This window comes from Fukomys damarensis, unplaced genomic scaffold (genome assembly GCF_012274545.1).
Source record: "Fukomys damarensis isolate Sample0158 unplaced genomic scaffold, DMR_v1.0_HiC HiC_scaffold_4, whole genome shotgun sequence".
In the NCBI taxonomy this organism is placed as follows: Eukaryota; Metazoa; Chordata; class Mammalia; order Rodentia; family Bathyergidae; genus Fukomys; species Fukomys damarensis.
The window spans coordinates 65,668,071-65,674,070 of NW_022900916.1; the positions used below are offsets into that span (position 1 = coordinate 65,668,071).

At 38.0% G+C, this 6,000-nt stretch overlaps 1 pseudogene; it reads right to left on the reverse strand.

Annotated features, from left to right (window-relative positions):
* Window positions 1-2,659: 2,659 nt before the first annotated feature.
* LOC104852092 lies at window positions 2,660-3,830 on the reverse strand (annotated as a pseudogene).
* Window positions 3,831-6,000: the final 2,170 nt, after the last annotated feature.

Genomic DNA, 6,000 nt, shown 5'->3' on the forward strand with positions numbered 1-6,000 from the left:
ATCATTGTTGGCTTTAATAATATATTCAATTTTTCAAAGTTATAAATTTAAAATCATAGTTCTTTTCTAAACTCTAAGATTTGACTTACAAATCCTATTGTTTTGCTTATAAAACAAGGCTTGAATTTTAATGTATGATCTATTACATTTAAAGTCCTTTAAACATTTAAATGGAATTTACAAGGTTGATATATCAGAGTTCATTATTTCATTCATCTAACCAAAACAAACCTTCCTCTCCTCTTAATTCTGTCTCCCACTAGTTAATTTCATAATACAGCATATTGTATATCATCATAAAGGTTCCAAAACTAAATAAAAACATACAAAGATTTCTATGCAAAATTCAAGGATAAATACTCAACACTAGCTGCCATCAGAAAGCAAATCTGTTACTCTAACACATTCACTCCCATATGTCACGAACTTAAAATGCAAATTGCATGGATTCCTTAACAGAGGCTTAATGGTGTGGGTCTGATGTTTACATGTCTATCCTCTGTTAGAAGGTCTCCATAATTCAAGATGCTTGCTTATCTATCATGGAGACAACTGGTGTCACCCTGTCTACTTTGAGGTACCTGCTCAGATGGCCGGGGTGAAAAGCAACCAGAAAGCTGCTTAGGCCACCAACTAAAGGGACCAGGAACCCCTGTTTATGGCCCTCAAAGCCTTACCTTGTGGCTCCATTACAAGTTGAGGTAGTTTGTCTGCTTGTATTCTAGGTTGACGTTCTGCAGCACACAGCTGCAAGTCCTCACACAAGTCCATTAAATTATGATGCTTATTATGTCATACCTTTTACTGCACGATATATTTCCTTGGCTGGGAAAGTAATTCACACCTCTTCCTATCTTTATGATTCCCATTTTTCTTTTCTTCCTTTCTCAGTGGACCAACATTTTTGATGTTTTAGGACAACATCTTTTGGAATGCAGCATTTCTCACAACTTTTGCCTGTGCTCACTGTTCCTAAGGAGCTGTGGACAGAACTCTTCGGTGCCTTTTCTAGTCTGGCTTCTCCCTGAAAGACTCAGCGCCCATCTTCTTTCTTGAGAACACTGGGCCACCTCAATCCCACACCCACAATGACTAGATGGTCAGAGGACTACATGCTGTGACCCATACTGTAGAGTCCTGTCTCCTCCCGTGACTCTTCCCTATTCATGCACCCCCTCAGTGTCACTAATATCACCCCAGAAAAGAAGGGAAATCTGATATTGTTCATACTAAGACATGGACAACTGGGTCCTCATTTTTATGCTGGGCAAACTAGATATTTCCTAAGGAGAAAGAGTTGGGAAAAAAGGACCTAACATTTATGGAGCGCTTAGTAGGTCCCAAGCACTAAATTGACTATTTCACTTGAGACCTTTTCACACCCGATAGCCATGTGGTGGGATGTGTTAAGAAATCCAAGCTGAGGCAGTAAGTGAGAATTTGACAGCCTCATTGTTAGGGAAATGTAAAGCCAAAATTCAAACCTAGTCTAGGGAATAAGAGCAAGCACTTTCTATGGTGCTGCTGTCTCTGTAGTAGGAGAAACTGATGGGGAACATGGTGTTTCTATCACCCAAGTCTCCCTTCAAAGAAGCAAGCTTTGCCTTCCTCAAGGTGCCAACAATCAACAGCTTGACATTTGGCAAAACCATCTCTGTGACCCTCAACATGTTGACAGCTAAGTTCCCTGGAAAATATAACATAATGCCTGAGTTCAAAACCTACATCCATAACAGAGGTGTCCCCACAGGAGCAGTGACTGTGCCATGGAAGCAGGTGTATAAATCCTGTTTGAAGCCAAGATGAAGGTCATTGAGTCCGCATTTACCCTGGTCTATTACCTTGTATGCAAAACCTCTTCAAGTCTAAAGACATAGCAAAAAAAATTTTTTTACTGCACTCTTCACCACAGTCAAATCTGCAGTCCTGGCTCCCACAGTGGACTTTGGTAAAGCTCTGTACTTCAAGGAGGCAATGACATGGCTTTGTACATTAGGTCTTGACCTGAAAGTCATCAAAGATTTGACCTTGAAGGCCACCCATCCTTTGGAGCCACTGGGCAGGTCTTCATCGGATGATTCAAGCATATTGCAACATATTCTGAGATAACTGCATATCTTATCATGAAAGGTGTAATTGACAAAGAAGGTGGATCTGCTCTTCTCCTACCAGAAGTCACCTGAGAGACTGTCCTCTTGCATGCAACTAAGCAAAGGGTTATTGAATATCATGGTGAAGATGTGTTTCCACTTCTCAAGGTGCTCAAGTTGAAAGGCCATAAAAATACGTACAAATGGCAGACTAATAACTCCTTCATTGACCACCAAACAATCAAAAATTCATTTTCACATCTACCAGACCATGATATAGAGTCTCTCACCCACTGTTCAAGAAGATGATGAAAAAGAAAGATGAAGCAGTGATTGAGGGCACTTGGCCTGAAGCCTGACTCTGCAAAAACTGGCAAAAGGACATACGACCTAACAGTAACACTTGCTGTGGCCCTGCAGCCCAGATGCAGTGGGATTCCAAAGGTAAAATGTGCCTCCAAATGGAAGTAGAGTGTAACCACTCTACCTTGCCCCAAAACACCTACCTCCACAGCCATGGGAAGAATACAGCCCATCAAGTGCAGCACTCAGTAAGAGTGCTTGGAGTCTCCTGTCCTCATCAGTGAAAAGGGTGGCTGGGACATCAATCACCTGCCAGAAGGCTTGACCCCTGTGAGGCTAGTTTTATCAGCCCTTGATCATTGTGCTCAACAAGGTCTCACTTTTTATGGGTTCCCTAAGGCTTCTCCAAGCAACTTCTGAACATTTCTCATTATATCCTCTTTCTGATGAGCTTTCAAAACAATATCTAGTTCTCTTAGGAGTGGGAGCCCCCTCTTACCAGAAGTCCACAAGGATGGCAATGCTGCCATTTAGTAATGACTTTGTGATGTCACCAATACATTGAGATGTAAAGAACATCACCAAGGCCAACCATTGTTTCATGTCCAACCACGTTTTGGAAATTGGGGAATTTCTTCTAGTTAGGATTTAGTACACTTCTCTGTTCATGGACAGGGTGTGGGTAGAGGTACTCAAAGAGATCTGGTAGGAACAAGAAGCATCGCTTATGACCTTCTATCTCAGAAAATCAGTTCTCTTGCATGTTGTGAACTGTTGTTCACAACAGTTACCAGGCGCTGCATGTACTTCCAGCAGTGGGTTAGAGGTCAGTGTTTCTCAGCCACACTTACCCTATTGCTTATTAGTCCAGTTGTAGTTAAAACCCAAAAAATCCCTGACAATTTTCCCACCTGCCGTGTCATTAAGAACTTGTTATTAGTACAACTTCTCTTCCCTTCTCACTGCTGTAGATCCTGAAGTTTCTTGACAAACTCATAAAATTTCATTTTCTCCCTGTTGGAACTTGACTTAAAATTCTGGACATTAGTCATTTTATTCTCATCAGAAGACAAGAACTTGTGGGTGCTAGAAGTGTATACACAGAAAATTCCCCATTGTCAATATTCTTTTGTAGGTATTCAAGGTCCCATTTTAGGGCAAGATACACAAGATTTGTGTCAGTTAGCACCACAGGCTCCTCATTCTCAATGAGCTCCTCAGCCCTGGGGTGGTTCTTTCTCAGGTGTGGGATTGGGTGGGTCTGGAAGCTTTAACTGCACAGTTGGGATTCACCCTAGTGGGGTCCACTGCTTCAGCCTCTTCCCTGGGCTCTCCAGAGACATAGCTGAGGAATCTTAATCCTCATTTCAATAATGGTTGTGCCATTTTATATTCCACTTACATTACAGAGAGTCTTTTCTCCCACAACCTCTCCATCATTTGTTATTTTATTTCTTGATAAAGGCCATCCTTTCTGGAGTAAGATGAAATCTCAGTGTTGTTTTAATTTTTCACTTCCCTAATGGTCAAAGTTGTTGAAGATTTTTTCATGTATTGATTGGCCATTTCCATTTCTTCATCTAAGAATTCATTTCAGTGTCCCACTTTTTGACTGAGTTTTTTATTTGGTGAGGCAGTTTAATATTTTTGAATTCCTTATATGATCTAGATATTAGTTCTGTGTCTGAGGAGTAGTTGTCAAAAATTTTTCCTGGTCTGTTGGCTGTCTCTTCACCCTGTTAGTTGTTTCCTTTGGTGTGAAGACAATTTTTAATTGAATGCAATCCCATTTGTTGATTCTTAATAGTATTTCTTGTGCAGCTGGGATTTTGTTCAGAAGTCCTTACTTATGCCTGTGACCAGAAATGTTTTATGTATTTCATCTTCCAGTAGATAAGTGTTTCTGTTTTAACATTTAGTTCTTTGATCCACTTGGATTTTAATTTAGCATAGTTTTCACAACAAATTTGTTCAAAAAACTCTTTGCTCTAGCATATTTTTTGCTCCTTTGAAAAGATCTGATAGCTGAATATTCCTGTTTTTGTGCCATTATCAAGCTGTTTTTAGCACTATAGCTCTCTAATGTAGCTCGAAGTCTAGTAGTATGATGCTTTCTGCTTTGCTCTTGTTTCCCAGGATTGCTTTTACTATTCTGGCTCTCTTTTGGTTCCATATGAATTTTTACAATGTTCTCTAGTTCTATGAGGAATGCTATTGAAATTTTGATTGGCTTCTGATGTCTTCTTCAATCTCTTTTTTTAGAGTACTGTAGTTTTCATTGTAGAGGTTATTCTTTTCCTTGGTTAGGTTAATTCCTAAGCATGTAGTTTTTCTTGATGCTCTTGTGGTGTAGTCTTTCCTATTTCTTTCTTGGTGAGTTCATTATTGGTCTTCAGAAGGCTATTGGTTTTTGTGTGTTGATTTTGTAATCTGTTTCTATACCAAATGTAGTTATTAATTTCAGAAGTCATTTGATGAAATTTTTGGCATCTTCAATTTGAAAAGGATCATACCATCTATGAATAATGATAATTTGATTTATTTCCTAGACATATATCTTTTATTTCTTTTACTTGCCTGAATGCTCTGGTTTAAGTTTTGAGTACTACATTGAACAGGAAAGTTGATCATGGATATTCTTGTCTTGTTACTGATTGTACAGGAAAAACTTTTCATTTTTTTACATTTAATATGAAGTTGGCTATAGGTTTGTCATAAATGGCTTTTATCAGATTGAGAGAAGGCCCTTCTATAACTATTTTCTTCAGGATTTTCATCATGAACAGATGTTGGATTTTGTCAAGGGCCTTTTATGCATCTGTTGATATGATCATGTGATTTTTGTCCTTGTTTCTATTTATGTCCTATATTACATTTATTCATTTGCATACATTAGACTATCCTTGCATTCCTGGGATGAAGCCTACTCTGTCATAATGTATGATTATTTTTTATTGATTTCTTGCATTTTGCTCATCAGTAACTTGTTGAGGATTTTTTCCATCTATGTTCTTTGAAGAGATTGGCTTCTATTCTCTTTTCTGGTTGGACCTTTATTTGATTTTTGAAATCAAGGTAGTGCTAGCTTCCAGGGATGATTTTGGGAGTACACTTCTCTTTCAGTTTGATTAAAGAATTTGGAGAGTTTTGCCATTGAATCTTCCCTAGTTTCTTTGCTTTTCTTATTTGGTAGGGTTTTTCTTATTTCTGCTTCTATTTCATTGCTTTTATTGGATTATTTAGGGTTTTTATATCTTCTTGGATTCATTTGGGTAATTTATATTTATCTAGAAATCTATCTACTTCTCTTGAGTCCTCCATTTATTTCTCTAAAGGTCTTCAAAGTAATAATCTCCTGTATTTTAGTGGTATCCATTGTAATTTCATGTTTTTCACTTCTAAATGCCTTAATATGGATCTTTTCCTTCCTTTCTTTGTAGAAATGGCTGAAGTTTTGTCTACCTTCTTTATTCTTTCAAAGAATGAGCTTTTTGATTTATCAATTTTTTGTATGTTTTAAAGTTTCAATTCTATTAATATCTTCCTGGATCTTTCTAATTTATTTTCATGTACTAGCTTTGGATCTGGATTTCTCTTGATTTTCTAG